Genomic DNA, 21,448 nt, shown 5'->3' on the forward strand with positions numbered 1-21,448 from the left:
GCAGGATGTTACAATACTACGAAATTCTTTGGTCACTAGTGCACTAGCATTCACACAACATCATTTGATGTTAATTACAGTAAGGAATTACATAGAGACCATGACTAGCTACAATGGTTAATCATTATCTAGCTTCATCAAAGAACATTAGGTAAAACTAAAATATCAAATTAAAGAAAGTATAGTAAACTTTACCTTGAGATATAAGTCAATAGCTTTGTAAAGCTAATCATGGATTAGCCTACAAGGGGATGGCACAGTTTCAACCAAATCTAGGAAAATGGCAGGTGAAACATTGGAATAGGTAGCAATTTCTATGAGATACAAATCCCACACTTTGGCCACATTAGTGGAGCTTTGAGAACTGGCATTCCCTTCATTGAAAAGGGTGTAATCAGACTCTTCCGCCACATCACGTTATTGAGACATGAACATGGCAACTATATGTTGCATGCTCTCTACCTCCAAAATACCCAAATTGTCAATTACATCATCATCATTCTTCAATGGCAATAAGAAATCTAGTATTGGAGCCTGATCTAACTAGCTTGAAATTCTATTTTCAAGCTTAAAGGTGCACTCTTTATCTGCACTCCATGTAAGGGAACAGTGAAGGAGCCCAAATAGGAAGGTAATAGGTATGATATCTTTGTCCATAGGGAGCAGCTTAGCCACACATTCCACCTCTGCTTTCATCTCTCCACTTTTTTCCTTTATCATGTTTAAACCTTGAAAGTCCACCCTATCAAATATTCAACTATAACAATAAAGGATTGATTAGAATCTAGGAAAATGAATCTAGATGTAAATTAGCTCAAATCATCAAAGGACTATAAAGCTCTATTCAAATTTGATTTTAAGTGTATTTGTTAGAGTTATAGATCTCCATTGAATTATTTTTAACAAATTTTCTCTCATTTCAAAGAAACAATGTGGAAATGTAATCTACAAAGGACTTATTTCCCATATAGATTCCTTGAACAACAAGAGCCCATATAGCTTCCTTAAAACAACAAGAGCAACCACTTGTTGGTGTACAAAAACAATGCTTTGTAGATAAATTTCTCATTAATGCCTTTCCTTGTAATTGACTCTATTATCTACCTAAAATAGTCTAAAGGAATGGTTATTAGGTCATTGATCAGATTCTCCATATGGCCGCCCCCAAATGTGATCTCCATGGGTGCCAATGGAAATAGTATAGGAGCTCATTTTTCAATTGCAGAGCAGGTTAAGAGTGATATTACTTCAATACAAGTGTTGACTATCTTGAGCCCTTAGGCTATGGGACTAATCTCCTCACAACATTGGAGGGATTCAATGACATGGTCCTAGTTCTTCAGTATTGTATCTTTAAAATATCTATAGCTTCGTTTGCAAAGATTTCCTTTGGAGTAGTCCATTGTCATTTCAAAAAACTCTGATGCACACCTGATTGCTGAGATGGTGGATGGTTCCATGTGTATCATACATCCATAGCAATGGGCTACTATGAGCTCAAAAGTCTCCACTCCACCTGGACAAGAATTCAAATGTATTTTGTTGGCTTTCTTCAACTTCTAATTCAAGTATTCACTCATGGACACCAAAGGTAATTGCATGTAGACATGTACAAAAGTTGAAATGCATTCATAATTGATACAAAATATGAAAAATATAAGGGGGTAAATATCAATTCCTGTACCTTGTGAAGATGGAAAGTGGAATCCTTAATGTGAACTATTGTGTTGGTTGAGAACCTTGTAGCTTCAGACCTATGCAAACCATACCAGATTAGAAAGCGCAAGAGCTATAAACATTTACCTTCATGAAATAGAAATGGAAGTAATAGCCAGTTGCAAGCAAATTTTGCTAGTCAATCTTGTAGTCTCACTCATGACTATTATAAGAAATTTGTTTTTTCTATTCATTAGTCTTGAATTTCCTTTCTAGTCATTGTCTTCCAATTTTCCCAATCTCCCTTTTTGCATATCATACATTACCCATTGTTCACTCTTCCATTATGATTTCACATTATTTTTGGTTCGGTTGACTTTAGTATCAACTTTACCATCTCTAAACTCTTTTCTAGCTGTGACCTATATTATTTTTCCTATCCATGTTCCACATGTCTATCATTGTGAGTTTTGAGCCAAGAATCTAGGGATTAGAATAGGAAACTACTTGCAAACATTCCTTTCTATCCACAATTAAGATTTGGATATGATTTTTTGGATTGTGAATGGCTTTTAAAATAAAAATATCCTTTTAGGTGGATGTGTTAGCTCTATGAATCAATTTACTTGTCTCTTCATTTTTTGGAGATTTGTTAAACTATAGGATAGGTGAGGGTTTGGACTTGTGTACATAGTCATGTTGATCCAATTATAAGTTCAATGTTTTCTATTTGCCAAACCTATATTTACACACTAGCTTCTACTTGTTTAGTTTTGTAGTCTCTTTCTTAACACATTTCTTATATAGTCTTTGTTCAAATCATATGTGAAACCAACATTTGTGGTCTAGAAGAACTTATCTTTTACTCCATATGCACATTGATATTTTAGAGCTTCTCTAGCATGTCTATTGAGAATAAGGACATCAAAGTAGATTTTGACATTTTCCTATCAGTTTTGGAATTCTAGGAATGTGAGAATAATTACTGCAATAATATCAGGGATCATAAATTCTAGATCTGGGAATTCCTTTGTCACCTTATCTCTACATTTATTATGGTATAAAATTGCATATACATAGCATCTTCTACCTTTGTTTCTCAAAATAGCATGGTATTGATACAACTTTTAGATTTCTGCTAGCTATTTGATACAAATTTTTGTTTCTCAAAGTTCATGTGTGTTACTATTTGATGGTACATTTCTTCAACAAATCTTGTGTAAGTTTTTTATCTTGCTTAGAAAATCCATCAAAGAGAAGTGTGGTTCCTAAGCTAAAGGGCCTTAAAAAAAGTATTACAATACGTATAGTAAGAGTTAATGCATGCCATGGTCATTCTTGATTATATGAATTGTAGGATTGTACACCTTCTTTGCAACCAAATCATTTTATGAAAACCAATTAAATAAATGTTCTAACTAGTAGCGAACTATAGGATCCATGTGCTATGAAGATGCATGCCATTAAGGCTCATGGATATTTGAAAAGAAAACTACTAAAGGGCTCACCTGGATTAGTTATATCATGGCGCTTGTCATACTAGCTAAGATTTTCATAAGATAGAATGTATGCATTTGAACTCCCAAAAGATTTTGGAGTATCATGTGTCTGGTTGTGAGATAGAGCAATTAGTTGACACTCTTGTTATGTTTATGGTTGCAAGATAGAACCATTTCCATGATATGATTTATGTTTGAGGCTCTCACACCCAAAATATTTTGGTGAATCTTGTTTACAATTGCAAGATAGAACCACTAGATGACACTTCAGTTATAAATGCACATATTGTTTCATCACACAATTGCACATTTTGTTTGGAGTGCCATGCTTATAGTTTAGTTTCAATTGGAAACCTCATGCTTACAACTGATTGTTAGCATTGACAAATATATATTTCTATGATTGCTTTCACATTAGCATTCTATTTTTAAATAGATTTCTCATTTAGCGATATTAGATTTCCATAATTCATATCAATGAATTATTTTTTCTAGGTTTGATTGTACAATGGTAATGTCTTAGATGACACTATGTGATCCAAAATATGACACTATATCACAATAGATTTCTATATGTAAATGCCAAGCATATTGAATTGCCTCGTTCCAAAAGCCTATCCACAAAATGTTCCTAGAGAAATTCCTATTCCTAGATAGCCTACCGAGATTGGTAAAACCATATGACAATGAAATGTCTAGTTACACTTAGTCTACAATCCTTAGGATAACAATCTTTAGCAACAATGATAACTATCTCTTACTCCAATCTCAAACTGTACAAACCTCTTAATAAATTGATGAAAATATGATGCCCTTGTTGAATGATTTTCAAAAGGTAATGTCCATCTACCTAGAGCACACATAGATCACATTTAATTCATATTTCCTTTTATATCTTACTAAAGAGCATATATTTCCTTGAAAAAATATCAAAACTATCTTCATCATCATTATTAGATTCATTATATTAACAATGCATATTTGTTGTTGTAGGTTGATATGTGAGCTTTTGTTACCACCATCAAACATTTTGCCTCATTCATACTGAGAATTATGTACCATTATGAATCAGATTGGAATAAAGTATAAGAAAATACAAGCATGTCCCAATGATCACATTCTATATCATAAACAACATGATTTTGCAATAGAATGCTCTTATTTTCATATGAGTAGATATTAGTCAAATCAAATAACAAAAAAGGTGTCTCACAAGATTCTTTGGTACATTCCCATTATTCCATGTCTTCAATGATTATTCAAGTGCACTAGCTTGGCACAATTTATTGATTACCATGCATGCAATAGAAGTCAAGATAACATTATGTGAATGTCTACTGACGGTTTTGCATTTAAAGAGATAGAAGAAACATGGTCACACTTTAAAGAAGAACTTCATAATTTGAGGCTTTCATTGGCAGCAGACAGTGTCAATCCATATAGAGATATGAGATCTATTTACTCAGTGTGGCCTATTTTTGTTATTAACAATAACATTCCTCCTTGGATGTCCATAAAGAGGGAGCACATAATGTTGTCAATGATTCTGCCAAGTATTTTTTCATTTTATAGTTATCTAAATTAATTTATAAATAGTGCATGAAAATGGTCATAATAATTATATAATATTTATGTTCATTCAATTACTAGGTAAGTGTTGGAAATGATTGAAGAGATCATGAATAAAGAATGATGGAACTGGTAAAGAACATTTTCAATCATTGTTTTTTCATTGATGTCAAACTTGCTACCTACAGGAATGAAAATTGCTTTAGTGATCGAAATACTATCAATTAGTTGATTGACAAGGAGGTGGCAATCAATAAGATGTAACTAGAACACCTAGAGAAAGGTTGTAGATATGATGTTGTAATGAAGTACAAGGATCTGCTAAGCCATTGATGAAATAGTGTATTGATGACATATTCTAAGACATAGAGAATGGACACACTTAAACACATCAAAGATGTAAGGTTTAGCGAAGTCATTTGTAAAGCCTAACTAAGTTCATAAGAGAGTGTTGAGCAAGCTAGTTAGTGTCAAATAGATTCTTAGTTGAAGCCAAGCAAGTTCACCTTTAGAGTGTGCCGAGCGATCTTCAAGTGTCAAGAAAATGTCAAGTGCCGAGTAAAAATTAGGTGTCGAGCGAAGATCAAATGCCGAGTAGAATACAGGAGCCAAGTAATATAGAGGGTGTCGAGGTGCTGCATTATTTTAAGAGTCAAAGATTCGCTAGATCTTAGCTGACAAGGTTGTTATCTAGAATTTTGTGAATCAAATAGAAGATAAGAATGATGAGCTGGTGGCACAGAACTCTATGTAAAACATTTTGTAGATGAAGATGAGATATGGGACATATACATTGTATCCTACCTAATATATTGAAACCCTAAAAGTTGGAGAGGGAGAATCGAGCGAGAAAGGTATTCCAGATTTCTAATTAAGAAGTCATAAGGTCACAAAATAAGTAGTTGGTCAAGCATGAAAGCATGAAGTGCTGAAGAAGGTACTAAGGAGAAAGAAAGCATAGAAACTCTATTTCAATAGATGACCACAAGGATGATTGCATTGGTCTAATGAGCAAGAAGACTCAAGGAGACAAAGCTTGAGAGGAAGACAAGCTGTCAAGAGCCGTAGTGATTAAAGTCAAGCAAAGGATTGAACTGAAGTGTGATCTGTAATCTAAAAGATATGTTGTAAGTTGTATCAGATCAAAAGTCATTATTATTACTCTCTAGCAATTGTAACAGTTATTCTAAATCCTATGGACTTAGGTTGGTGTAATAGCCATGTTATAAATCTTTTAACAGGGTGACATTCCAAGTGAATGTTCCAAAATCCTTTGACTAGGCCCATTCCTAATAGTATGGTAAAATCCTCTAAAAAGGTCACGTTTAATAGTGTATTGTAAGCCTTTAACAAGGTAGGCCTTCAATAGGGCATCACTTCAGAAAAGTGAGAATTGAGTAGCATGTTACTGGTAGTTTTTCCCAAATTGGGTTTCCACATAAATCATTGTGTCATGTGTTAATCTTGCATGTTTTATTTCTACATGTTGATTTGCTGTAACTTGCTAAGATGGATGTTTTAAGCTTGGATGGATGAATAGTTCAATGGGCTCACTATATTTGTGAAAAAGTACTATTAGGGCATTTAGACCTTGGATAATTGATTCACCCCACCCTCTCAGTTATTCTAAAGAATTCTATTAAGTAAGTACCAAGTTAAAGATATGAACTTGTATATTGAGCCCCTAATTGACGAGTTGTTGAAGTTATGGAATGACATCACTATGTATGACATCTCTAGACCGATAGGACAATAACAATTTCAATTTCATGCAATGCTTGTATGGATAATACATGATACCCTTGGGCTAACTCATTTTTGCAGTATGTTATATTGTTAAGATCACATATTTTTTGTCTACTATAGTGCTTAAACACATTACTATCATATGCTTAAGTTGCACATGATAATTGTACATGATCTTTTAGGTTTTCAGACAAAGGGAAAATTTGTGTGTCCAGTTTGTGGTTTGAAGATGAAATCTCGTCATTCAAGAAGTTTAGGAAAGCAGACCTATTTGATGAGTTTAGGCACATTCTTGACAATAATCATAGGTATCAAATTGCCAAAAAATATTTTTTCAATAGGGAAAGAAGTGACATCATCAAGGCCATGAAGAATGACACCTCATCTATGGAAGTTGGAATACGATCGACTAAATCATCAAGGTAATGTCCAATTTGTCGTTCAAAGTTTAAAATTTGTATTTTGATATTGTCTTATATTTACTAATGCTATAATTGATGCTTGTGAAGGTCATCAAGGCATCAATGACCAACTTCTTAAATGAATGAAAAGTTATCCTACTCAATTTAGTAGGTTACCGTAATACAAGGATCTTCCAATCATGCATTTGTTTGATGTTTTTCATATTGGAAAGAATGTAATAGAGACACTATGGAAAATGTTGGATGGAAGGCATGATAGAGAAAAAAATTGCCAAAATTTGCACTGACATTCATGAATCCAATCATGCACTAAAAGATTTCATTGAATCAAATAGTAATGGAGACTGCATAAATACAAGTGTCATTCCTTGGTTATTAATGGAGCAACAAAGTGATGCATTAAAAGAAGTCATAAACAAAGAAAAATTTCCAATAGGATTTGCTACAAATATAAGCACTCTTCTATCAAAGAACAATGATTTTGGGCCAGGGTTGAAAACACATGATTGGCATACCTTTGTCAAGGTAAGTCATGTTCTCTATTTATAGTTATTTGTAAAATTGAATGTACTCCCTATTGCATTATTTAATAATATATTGAAATGATCATTTTTTAATGATTGCAGTATGTCCTACCTCTATCCCTTCCACACCAGTTTGACAACAGTATTAAACAAGTTATATATGATCTTGGAAAATACATGAGGTTAGAAGTGTTTCTTCTTAGATTTGTAGCCTTTTATTTGAAATCTATTGTATAATTTTATTTGAAATCTCGTTTATGTGTTTTTGCATGTTGAATCTCTTTTAGGTGGTTATCATCCAAAGAATTTGATAAAAAAAGATATAAAATATTGGAAGAGAAAAATTCCACAGCTTATGTGTGAAATGCAAAAGTGTTTACCTCCAACCTTTTTCAATGCTCGAGAACACTACCTCATACATCAAGTTGAGGAGATTGAATTGTGTGAACTTATACAAACTAGGTCAATGTGGATGATTGAGAGGCACTTGAAATTTATAAAGGGCTTGGTTTGACAAGGAGCATGTCCTGAGGGTTCTATGGTAGAGGAATATATAGTATACTAGACCATGGTGTACATTAGTGAATATCTTTCAAAGTTTGCAACAAATATCCATGTAGATCACATTTGGGATCCCAACTCTAATGAAAAATTTGAAGGGGAGTACTTGACAAGGAAAGGTAGATTGAGGAGAGTGAGAGGTAATTATAAGTTATTTTTTGTAGTTTAAGAATTCTTATCCATCATCAATATATATAAGTTGTTTCTAACTAGTGTAATTGTCTTCTTTATAGTTGGTCATGATTGGGATGCACTACATTTGTATATTGCAAACAATCTTGATTGGATGACGGTATGGATTGAACAGTCTCAAAAAAATGGCCACTCATTAACATGGGATGATGTTGCATTGTTGGTTAAAGAAGCTCATCATAATGAAGATCCTAATGTTACACCAATGGTACTTGATCTAGTATATGGCTTAAGAGATACAAAGGTATGCATAAGATTATTAATCATGAGACATAAGTTTAATATAAACTCACATATCAATGCAAATAATTTTGACATGTTTGAATAATTGCAAGTCAAACACCACAAAGCTATGTACTACCATGGCTATAAATTTTGCACAAAAAATTCAGACAAAACAAAGAAAACGTGTGATTCTGGGATAAGTGTTGTCTTCGCAGTCACCAATATTTCATCTAGAACTGACATACATCCTCAACAATCTAAAAATTGATAATTTTGCATTTTGGATGATATACTTGAGTGCAACTTTAATTCATTCAAAATAGTTCTATTTGTCATCAAATGGTTCAGACTATAGCTGAATCAAAATAATCCTGATAGGACTATTATTAAACATGATAGTGGATTTACTATGATTAATACAAGCTCATTTGAGCCAATTAGAGATGAGCCCTATGTTCTTCAAAGCCAATGCGAGCAAGTATTTTACTTTGGTGTTCCAAAAAAATCAGGTTGGTCATTTGTTGTTAGACATGACCCAAGAGGAAGGTCGGTAAAGTATAATGTGATGGAAGAAGAAGATATTAAAGAAGCACAAGACAAAGTAAATTATTATTAGGAATGGCAGTTACCTAGTGATGATGAAGAAGAAGATGGTGATGATTTTGGTCATGCTAATGATAATGGTGATAATGATGATGATGATGGTGATGAAGATGATGATGATGGTGATGAAGATGGTGGTGGTGGCGACGATGATCAAAGTGACAAGTATGATGATGGTAATGATGATGATGATGACATGGATGAAGATCATGATGATCAATGAAATGTCCAAGTAAGATCAATATCAACTATGATGGGGTCATGTATGACCAAATTTTTCTTTCCAAACCATATGTGCAGATATAAATATTAAGTAGAACATGTCAAATATTTTTTTAGATATACACATTAGTTACACCAAATTTTTGGCTAACTTAAGAAAAATGATTTACATATACAATCTACTTTATTATTACATTTTTTTTGTGAATCTATTACTTTAATTTTGCTACTTATTTCTAAGACTTACTAACTTTTTTCACAGGGTGACATGGATGCACCATCTCACACACCTTTAGCAAAGGTAAACATTAATTATTGTAATTTTTAATGTTAATATAGAAATAAATGTCATATTATTATGTTCTTTTCTTTATGATTTTGGAGTTATTTTTATGAAATTTTACTGATATTTGATGTCACAAATGATAGGAAAAAGCTAGAATGGCAGCTGATCAAATGTGATCTAAAATACGGGCATCATTTCTACATGACATCGCCCTTAGTGCTGACCCTATCTTCATGGCCTAGAAACTCAAAAAAAGATATACTGATGAAATTGTTAACATTATCATTGAGGGTGACACAAGCAAGAAGAAAGAGGCACTAAGAAAAGAATTGGACTGTAGGGTCCAATCTTTGAAGGTAACCAATAATTCGACTAAAGCAATAATAGAAGTTCAATACATGTTAATATTTTATAGTATCTTATGGATCATGATCTCTAATTTTATGTGTTTTTGTATAGAAATATGCAACAGTTGTGACATCACATGGTGAACATGGTGTAGGTTGTAGCACACAACCTTCGTGTAAGTAACACTTTCTTTGTTTGTTTTCATCAACATTATAACACTTACCTTTTTTTTCTGGATGCTTCTAGCTAGTATCTCATTTGATCTTTATCCATTTCAAATGTCTTTGCTAACAATATTGTATTCTTTAGCTCATGATGAAGTGCAGGCGCCTCCTTCGGTCAGTAGTCCAGTATTGCCTTGTGCATTGTTGGCAACAAGGACCATGCAAACATCCTCGTCTATGCCCATTACAACTGGTAAAACCTTGTTTTACTATATTTTTTAATGTGCTAATCATGCATTTTTTTTGTTGGGTGGATTTTGTACTTATGTACCTATCATACGTACCAAAGTACAAAATCTAGTGATTAGTACTTTGGTACGTATGACTGAATGTAAGTTCTTACTTATGTTTGCTTTAAAGGCTACAAAAGAATGCCCTAATTGGCCTTTTAATCTTCAAGATTTTATTATTCTATTTTTTTGTCTTTTTCTTGAGCTTATACTTCTGATATATGATCTTTGATATTGCATATGTAAGCTATAGGTATAATGTATTTGTTTTGGTGTTAACAATTATCTTGTAAAACAATTATCAATATGAGATAACTATCTTTATTATTCTATTTCTTCTCTGTGGAAGGGAAGTCATTGAACTAGAGTTTCCAATTTTTTATGAGTTTATCTTCATCTTTTTCTTTTATTGATACAATAGCTCTCAGTGGCTTGATGAATTATTTTTGGTATTTTTTCAAGTCATCTCTAATATATATTATGTAGGTTCTTTCTGACCAATTTGATTTTTTTGTTCAATCATCAACTATGGTTTAGCTAGTAGTAGTTTTTAAATAAAACTAGTTACTATGAATTTATTTTGTGTTTACCATTTATTTAGGGTAGGACATTTTAGCAGCTCTAATTGCTTAAGAAAGGCTCTATTAAGTGATTCATCTTCATTTGTGAAGCTGATTATGAACTTGTTTGTTTATTGGCTCTTGGTTTTTGCTTATTTGTTTGCTAGGAGAGATTGTAATTTTGATAAAAGTGTCTATGATTCCTATAGTCTTTATATTGATACATCTCTATAGCTTTTGTACAAGTTTGGGTGAAGCTTGCATTTTCCTCAATCATAAATCATGCCAAAGAGTGTGGTGGGTTTTAGATATTTGTAACTCTTATTGGGAAAGAAGCCACCATGTGTCCCTAATGCTCATTTATGCTTCATCCAAATTGTCATTATTCAAATACAAGACTAGCAAAACTCTTGTAATCATTTAGGCGTATATGTTGGCTTACAAGCTTTGGAAACTCTGAAATGCATATGTTTGGGAAGAGATGTATTCTAGTATTTGTTTTTTGAGCTTTTTATTTAAGGTCATGTTTGATAGATCTGCACTCTAGTTTGAAGTAAAACAAATCATATGGCAATAATTTCAATACTGTGATCGGTGGCAGTACTTTCATATGTTTTTATGTATGCATTTACCAATGAAGAAAGTGAGACTAGTGGTGTCTCTCTATCTTTCATTTCATTTGGTGTGTGCTTTAATTGTAATGATGTTTCATTTACATTTAATAAACTTCATATTTTGATCCTTCTACATCAATGTCTATGTATGTGTTTTCTTGGAAGGATTAAATGTGTTTCCAGGATAACATAGTTAGGCAGTCTTAACCAGAAGGTTCATTAATTTTACCAAACTGAACTAAAGCATCTTAGAACTGCATTGTATTACCTTTGGGACAAATTTTTGCATTTCTCTCCATAGATAAATATGTGATCTTGAGAGAGAGTAGATGAACATTCAATTATTTTATTGGAACATTATGGGGAAAATTTCAATTAGAATGTGTTTTTCACATGTTGTTTTAGCTACTAAACCATGCATTTTATCTTTTAAGATGCCATTTTAGCTACAAAACCATGTCATTTAATTCCACTTTAAGGGTCATTGGATTTCAATGAAGTAAAATATTTTAAATCTTCAAACTTGTCATGAGGAATGGTACTAAAAGAATAGTATGGTCTATAAATGTTTTCCCTAATTCATTAGTGGATGTAACTAGTGATAAAAGTTATGCCAGATAGATCTTACTGTAGTCCTATTTTGTGCACTAATAGATAGACCTTCAGTTGATAGAGCAACAAAGAGCAATACTACTGAAGCTAATCCATTTCCTGGAGCAGTCCATGTGATTAGTACTAGTTCATATGTAGGGACATTGTTGCTGAACAAGAAAACTATGTTTCTGTTAAAAGAAAAAAAGCTTCCAGGTGCTTTAAAATTGTTATTATTTAAAGTGTAAATTTAGTTTACTTTTACATTACTCATTTTGGATTGATAATGCTTTCTTTGATCATCTTTTTGATATGACATTGAGACTATTTGGACCCACCATACGTAAAAGGTATGTAGCTTCATATCATTGCTACATAATTTTTCTTTTCTTCCATTTATTGTACTATGTTAAAGTTATTGATCTAAAAATCTAATTTTTTTTAAAAGGTGGAATTTACAAGCTATGGAATTAAAAAATCAGCTAATTATATCTTTTGAGGAGAAATTTGGAAAAAACATTTCTGACATCGGCCTACTTCTCAAAAGAGCATCAAAGCATATAAAGACTATGAGGATTAATATAGAAGGGATCTTAAGGAGAACCCAAAGTATGACCATTCTCTTATGATTCCACCGATGGAGTGGAATGAAATAATAAAAGGTGCAAAGGACAAAAGGCTATGTGAAAATAAAGTAAATGAAGCAGCACATGGCAAAAAAAGGTATGTCATGATAGTATTAAGTACATTGTAATTATGCACTAATTAGTGATATTTGTAAATATATAATCTAAGATTTTTGAAATTGTTCATAGATTGTAGGACACATCCATGGCTACAAAAGTGAGACTACAAAAGGATGGCCAACACAAAATTGGCTCTGGTGGCTATATGAATCTCTAGTCTTGACTTGTAAGTAGGAGCAATGAAATTTCATATTTATCTTTTTATATAATGTTGCAAAGATTTTTGTTTAATAAAACCATACATGAAAAACTAACGATATTAAGCAAAAAATATAGGGCACAGAATTCAATGTGGAGCTCACAGATGAAGATAGAAAAATTGCCTTGAAGGAAGGCTATAAAGTCATGGTTGCATGCCTATGAAAAGAATCTAAAAGCCTTGCCCAAGAATCTATTGCACCAAATGATATCTCATAGGTAAATTGGTCAACTGAAAAGTAAGTGAAATTGAATAGTTGAGAAGATTCTTTTTTGGTGTTAGTTTTGAATGTAAATTGACTGCATAACAATGTGCATAACATTTTATTGTAGCCTTCATAACCTATCAAAAAACCTGCTCATGACGAAGGCCATAATGTGTATTATAGTGGTGGAGGTATAATTTTCTATTGGAAATTAACTATGCAATTATGAATAAAATTTAACAACTTCAATTGTAATTTGATGTGTATCCTTTTTTTGAATATTTCAGAGCATGTTGAACATCATGGTGAAGGAGTGGAGCATGTTCCAAGTGTTCAACATGTTGATGTGGGGGTTGATCAAAATGTTAATGTACATGATGTGGCATTGTCAGGTAAGAAAAATGCATGTTATGTTGTACTAGTACTTAATTACAAACTTGTAATAGTTAAAAAAAGAAAAAGAGTATGCTAATTTATCCCGTTTACTTGTTCTTGCAACATAGCCCCCTTTAGTGTAGCAGCCTCTTGCTCCTCCAAACAAAAGGAGCCATTGTAATTTGACATTACACATGCCAAAAGAGGAGAAGAATGAGAAAGATATGGATGCTCCTATGAGCATTTTTCTTAAGAGAGCTAAGAAAAACAAAAAGAAGAAATGATGGTTTAAAAATTCTCTTTGATAAACCTTGTTGGATAATGAAAGAACTTTGTTTTAAGTAATTATCTATGAATGATGCATATTAATATTGATTTTTATTTTATTTTGATGAATATTGTTATGTGTTAATGAAGTCTTGATTAGTATTGTGTATTAATAAATTTTATATCATATTAATGAATTTTATGTGATTGTATTGATTGAATGTTATAGTTCATAAATGAATGAATGAAGTATGTAATTAGATCATAATGGGTAAATTAGATTGATGTTAGGGGGAGGGGGGTGACTCTTGATGAGCTTCCACCTTCACATGGTTGGCTTTGTAAGTAGAGAATATTATAGTATTCTTGAAGCCAACTGAAGCTCAAACTAACATACCAAGGAATCGCAAAACCCAAATCCATCTACCTCTCATCTTCTCATCCCAATAAGTCATCTTTTATACCACTTTTATTTGAAAGGGTCTAAAGCCTGATCAATTCATCATCTACATATCCTAAAATTATAATGCTCCAAAGAAAAGAATGATTTGCTTGAATAATGTACACTATTTCTTTCACCCACTTTATTTGGATGCCAATTGCTTGCATCACCAAGTTGAGGTAGTGTAACTTGTAAGGTGCCCAAAATATGTCTGTAGCAAATAGTTAAACATTCCAGCCTACTAGGACATATTCCTTTGGTGTTTTATCATCAAGGCCCACGAAATCTTCATGTTCATTCTTATCAGGGGCAGAGTTCTAGGTGTCAATGGAAATATTTAGATCTTTCATGATCATATCTAGTTGATTTAGTTCAACAATACCCACCATATCTTTGTATTGATTTAGATAGTGGATAGCTTTGACATCTTCCTTGTGAATGAGAAGCATTCCATCTCAAACTAGCATCATAAACTAAGCCATAGAAATCTCCAAAAATGTATGAGTTTACTCGTAAGCCCAATAAGTCTTTTGGAGTACTTGGCTAGGGACAACTCATATGCATATGTACATGCTTATAATTTTATAAAGGCTTTATAGCATCAGCTATAGGAACTGCTTGTGATATTGTTGTTTTAAACCTTACCTTTTAGGAAGGACTCATGGTTCCATGCTTTGTCGACTGCCTTTTATTTTTGCACTATATACCATGTATTAAATATCCACTCCACTTACATTGTTTTAATAATAAAAAAATTCTCTTAGATGAAGGATTGGTAGCTTCATTAATATTTCTTTCCAATTATGTTAGCTATGCAATCTAAAATATGAAATTGTGAGCAAGAAGAATGGACTGAATAACATTGACAAGGTGATAAAGCAACAAGACCTTCAATATATAAACACAACCTTTCTATTTTCCATGGCACTGAAGCATTGCATGAATAAGGCCAAGTTTCAATTGCAAATTCTGATTTTCTTAGAAACATTTAATTAAACCCTATTAAGATGAAGACAACAACTTTCATTTCACTATACATTTACACAAAGTGTGGAAGTACAGGGAAAGGTATAATCCAAAACTGTTTTTCTTTTCTTTTATCCTGAATATGCATTTATTTTTTAATGAACTATTCTACTTGTTGCCATGACTACATGATTTGTAGGTTTGAGAATCAAGATTATCATTGCTTTTGGAAATAATAGGAAGTGGGTGTAAAGTGACAAATAATATAACAAGCTTGCATTTATGGCTCCTGAGTATGTCTCATCTTTCTCTCTGCAAGAAACAATGAAATTTTTGTCATTAAATATATAAGTATCATACAAATGGTCTTGATGTCTAAATTATAATTGATTGGAAACTATTACCAATAGTCCCACAAATTCTTGGGACATTAATTCAATGAGTTAATAATCCAGAACATCTTTCAAACCACCCCTTGACATAGAGTAACCATTGCCCTCACAAACTCTAGGTTTGTAAGTAACAACTACTTTTTCTAGTTTTACCCTCACTAGGAAATCTAAAGCTTTGATTGTCAGGAGCACAACTAATAACAATGTCATCCTTTTATAATATCAAGGGTTTTCCTTGGGCCTAGTTTAGTTTGTTTCATTAGAGTTTTTTTAAATAGATATGAAATCATGAGGTCTAGTCTCCCCCTAGCCCATGTAGTACTGGCAGGTGTGTCACACCAGTATTAACAATCATGTTCAAAAGTTTAAACAATATACTTACCTGATTTCTATTGTCCATTAAAAATAAATTATTGTCCTTACTCTTTTCTATCATGGAGATAACATATACAAAGGACATTCTTGTAATTGATAGTGTTATTGAAGCTACAAAATGTCAGTTGATGGGGCTTAGGCTAAGACACCTTTATTTTCTAATCAAGTACTCACTTTACATGTCAATTTCCCTCTACTAATGTGGCATTCATCATATAAAAGTAGATAGTCGATGCAGGGCTTTCATAGTTTCACTCATAGCTACTCATACTCATAGCAAGATAATATGTTGTAGACATTAGATTTAGTGAATGTTCTGTACTTGTGTGTGCTCTAAATCATATTGAATATATCAAACCTTGGGTATGTTTTGTAATGGATGATCTTGAGACAATAGGATTACAATACTGCATTCTAGTCATTTAATATCAATGGTTTTAAACCATCTACTTGTCATTGAAGTTTTTATGTCTTTTTTAAATTTAGGGTGGTGGACCTTATTACCTTATTAGCAAAGCACTGGGTCTAGAGGTTGGAGTAAGCATAGGCTTATGTTTCTTCCTTGGCAATGCAATTGCAGGTGCATTGTAAGCACTTTATATCCATTTATTTCCTTTCTTCTAATAGCAATTATAATTGTCAATTTAATTCAAGTAACCCCACTCGGCTAATCTAAATTCAATGCATAAAATTTGTTCCCTATGATAGTTGAAGGGTACGCTTACCTCACATTATCAGCAATCATTGATAGAAGGGTAAGCTTACTTCTCTTAAAATTTTCCAAAAATCTAAGTGTCAAGCATGTAGTGTACTAGTATGTGTTGAAAACATATATTTGTAATCTATTGGTGGTTTTACAATTATGAATAATATCACATAGTCTATTATAGTTTATGCAAATGCATAGATTTTGTGTATATTTAATCTTCCAAGATGACTAGAGGTGGCTGTGTATAAATGTGAAGCACAATAGTTGTGTTTCTTGAACTTAATATCATTTCATTGGCTATTAAAATTAGGTCCTTTGTGTCCATGGAGGACTTTCACCTGACATACAAGCAATTGATCAGGTCAGTTGCAAGATTTTTCAGACAAGCATCTATGATTTAAAATTTGAAAGATTTGAACTTAAGGCTAGTTTTATGATCTGATATATTTGTGTTCTTATATCCAAATTAGGGTCATTGACATGCATTGTGAAATACCACATGAAGGGCCCTTTTGTGATTTCATGTGGAGTGACCCAGAAGATATTGAGACCTGGGTAGTTAGTCCTCATGGTGCTAGATGGCTTTTTGGGTCTAGAGTAACATCTGAGGTAAGCAGAGCCATCATTGTTTCTGATGAGTGTAGGATAAGGCTCAAGATATTGCTCTAATTTTGTTAGTGTTATCGCTTAAACTAGAAAATGGTCTTTTGAAACCTTCTTGGATCCATAGTTCAACCACATCAATGACTTGGAGCTTGTCTGTAGAGCACATCAACTGGTGCAAAAAGGTCTAAAGTACATGTTTGAAGACAAAGGTTTAATAACAGTAGGCAAATGAAAATGCAATAAGTCTTAACACTACATTTATTTTTCATACTATTAGATCAATGCTTTTTTAATAGTCATTATTCACTACATCAAGATATCTAAGATGTATGTTGTAACAGAAAGGTTAAGGCTTAATCTGTAATGAAGCTCCTAAAGCTATGTTGCAATCACAGTTAAAATCAGTTCTTCATCTTAGTTTTCCATTTTATTTTGTGCATAATTTTTTGTGTTTTAAATCTATTGTGTAGGTAGGTAATCTTTAACTAGACCTTCAAAACATGAATACATGAGAAACGTGCCAAATCAAGACTCCAGTGCATTATAAGAAAAATAGTTTGTAGCGAAAGAAAACAATGCAACAATTATCAGAGTGCCTTGAACAAGGGAAAAAGATAACTATAGAACAACATTTTGGAGAGGTAGTGTGACATTGTCTTAATTCATAATTTGCAAATTTAATAAAATGATCCAAGAGGTCAAATCTATTGCCCAAAATTGACTAGCAAGACAACCATTTGATAACTAGCTATTGTTTATTAATATAAAAGTGTGATTTCAAAGGGTAGCTTGGCAATTATAAAGCAAAATAGTTGCTAACTTTTTACCTATTCAATTAACCTTTCTATCATACTCAACAGATATTAGAGAAGTGAGTTAATAAGGAAGAAAATATTGCATCTATCTGATAGTGTTAGGCTCTTCAATTTTTACATGTACTTCACATGATGTCAAAAATAATGGTGAAGAAAGCATCTAATTTGGAGTGTGAGGTGATCAAAGTTACAGATTTTCTTGGATCAATATGTGACTAAAAGCTAATAGAATTGAAGAAAGCATTTCTGCTAAAGACAAATGTCGGAAAGGAGAGTCTCTAGGTGATTTATGTTCCAGAGGGTTCTTATGATAACTAAAGAGAATTTACAATTTTAAATCCTCTAATTTGACAAAAGGGTACCAAGTAGCCCTACACATAGTCCATTTGGCATTTAAAGTTTGAAAGAAGAATACCCTATGCTATCATGGAGTAGATAAATTATAATTCCATCTGCACCAAAGTAATCAAATTAGTATGTCACCATTCATGGGAAGATGAAACAAAGAGTTGAGTCTTATGGCATCACTAAATGTTATCATTTCAATGAAGTCGAAATGGTACAAATCTGTAGCTTGTGATAATGAAGAACAAAAATAGACAAGGGTTAGTTGTTTCCAACAACATATGGGTAAGTCTTTTCTCATGCATCATTCTCCACATTATTGTTGTATACTATTTTTGCATATTTAACAAATCTAAAAGTAGAAGAATTCTAGGATTTAAGTGGCTTGCATAGGCTTATATATGTTTTCTCTGAGATTTTGTTGCTTTGTGTAGTGCAACTTGTGTGATTCTATTTATTCCAATAGTGTGATCACCTTGCCTTTCATTAGAATAAAAAATTTCTTTTATTGAAATCTATGCTTATAGTAATGAGTATGACTAAATTAAGATGCATTCTATGTATAGGTGCCCTTTCCCTATAGATATAAAAAAGGATACATAAGAGATGACATAAATAGATAAATATTTTTTCTTAGAGCATAAATTAAAAAGGATACTTGAATTAAGCAAAAATAGTGACTATTTTTCCTCTCTAAATCAATAGATATTGCTTACTAAAAGCATTTCAATTGGTTGTTTTCTTTTATCTAGATATGTGGACAAAGAAATTCACTATTATTAAAGAGAAATTCATAAAACTTGTGTTGCAGTGGAATTGAATTTGGGAAGTGGAATATCTTTTGCTGAAGATATTAGTCAATGGGGGAAAAAAGATCAATGAAAGAGGAAATGTGTTGGCCACTTGCATGTTGACCATACAACTTTTAGTCATAACCCCTATTTGCATGTCATTGTAACTTATTGAAGAATCTTGCATGCTTGGTCTCCTTCATGTTGACTAGGTGGAGGTTAAAACTTAACATTAGAATTTGCAATTAATCCTTGTTAAATTGCACCATTTTGGAAGGAGTTATCAGTGGGAGGTCTCACAAATTGGCTTCTAAATAGGAATCCTTGATCGCATTGGAAGAATGGCATCACAATAAGAGAGAACCATATGTGAATCACATATTGATCTCTTGAAAAGAGTCTTCCAATTGAGTGCACAACATGTGGAAGTAGAAGAGTTAAGAGTAGATCAATGTTAGCTTCCTTCTTGTTTCTTGCAAGTTGTATGTGGAAGAAGACTGGAAGATTTTCTATTGAGAAGTTGGGAGCTCAAGAGTAAAAGTAAAGTCTTTTCCAGGAGCTGGTTTCAGTTTTCCTAACACATGAGTTAGTGTAGATGGTCCAAGTTTGTTTGAAATTAGTTTGAGATCCTTTTTGTGAGGGGAGATGTAGTCCAAATTTCTACTTGAAACTTTGATGTAACTTTGTTCTCTTAATGTAACAAAATAAGAACTTTTCTTCATGTTTAATTTCATAGTTTGTCTATAATATCAGCTAGTTTAATAGCAATTAATTTCTCATTTGATTCAATTTTAAATCACTAATTTTGGGCCTTGAAGGATTGGTCATGGTCCTCTAAAGTCAACTGAAAATATTTGAAATTTCTACAAATTGTTGCACAAAATTTTGGTTGCAAAAGTCCTGATTACATGCCTAGTTGTTCCATTTTCTATCTAGGCTTACGTGACTTGAGTGACTCTTCAAATCTATTTATTGTGTGTTTTACAATCCTTGCTGACCACATAGGAGGAGAAGTTACCATTCAGCTGGCTACCTACACTTGGATTCACCATTCAATTTTGAGATACTTTCTAGAAAACTCTGGGTCCTGTGATTGGCAGAGATTGATCTTCACAGGCTGCTAATGTTTTAGTTTTATAAAATTCTTCTATTTTTTAGCTTACATTCAAAAATCAAAACTCTTGCAGAATCACACCATTGGGTTAAAATATGTGATAATATTTAGTTTCTTCATTGTCTACCATTTTTTAATCTTAAAGGACTTTCTAGATTTATAATATGGTTCCTATTAAGGGGGCTTAGCTTGGCTTCTTACATCTTCACTATCCTAGAACATGTACTCTCCTATTTTGTTCCTCTATCTGCCACATTTTCCTCCTCTCACTCATCTTCAACTTCTAGCACACTTTTTGTCACTTTTACTTTGAGCCTTTTAACTACTTTTATGCTTCCAATACTTTTAAGATAAAACTCATCAAACTTTTTATGTAGAGCTGGTTTGTTATTTTCTACTAAGGGACTTGTGATGGTATACTTATAAGACCTCGGGAGAATTGTTCATGGATGAGATATTCCACAAACTTGTGCAACATAGTTTTCAAGGAAAAGAGGACAATGGTAATAGTTATACATATTTTAGAAAGTTGGTGTAAGAGAAGAGAGTAAGACAAGGGATAGAGAAAAGGTAGAATATGCCATGGGGAGAAAGCATAAATAGCATGAGGTTAAAGCGTATCTTGGTTTTGAATCATAATAGGGTCCTGAATGTGCCTTCTTACTTTGGCTTGAGTATTAGATTAATTTATTACCCATAAAAAATTGTGCAAGATGTAAAATGCTTTTTTGTTTTCTTATCTGTAACCTTTGGTTTAAAAAATAGCATATGAGTGTCATACTGCATGATGTTCTAGTTTTTAAAAGTTTCCTTAAGTTCATTATTCTAGGTTTTGAAAAATTATAAAGGTTGTCGTACCATTTCAGAAGTATTATATATCTTGTTTCCTTAGTGTTTTCTTTGCTCAAGAACTGTAGAACGATTTAGATCTCATTATCCAATCTTGAAAGAGTGCTTAATATTACTAGCTAAAATGGATGATTTTGTGGGTGAAAAACAACATGCTGCACAAAATGTCTTGTCTAAGGA

General features: G+C 32.5%; 1 pseudogene; it reads right to left on the reverse strand.

Moving 5' to 3' along the window:
• Nucleotides 1-1,004: 1,004 nt before the first annotated feature.
• LOC149562605 (BTB/POZ domain-containing protein At5g48130-like) overlaps nt 1,005-21,448 on the reverse strand; it is a 42,054-nt pseudogene continuing 21,610 nt past the window's right edge.

This window comes from Cupressus sempervirens, chromosome 4, assembly GCF_028749045.1.
Source record: "Cupressus sempervirens isolate cs-2001-9-10 chromosome 4, ASM2874904v1, whole genome shotgun sequence".
In the NCBI taxonomy this organism is placed as follows: Eukaryota; Viridiplantae; Streptophyta; class Pinopsida; order Cupressales; family Cupressaceae; genus Cupressus; species Cupressus sempervirens.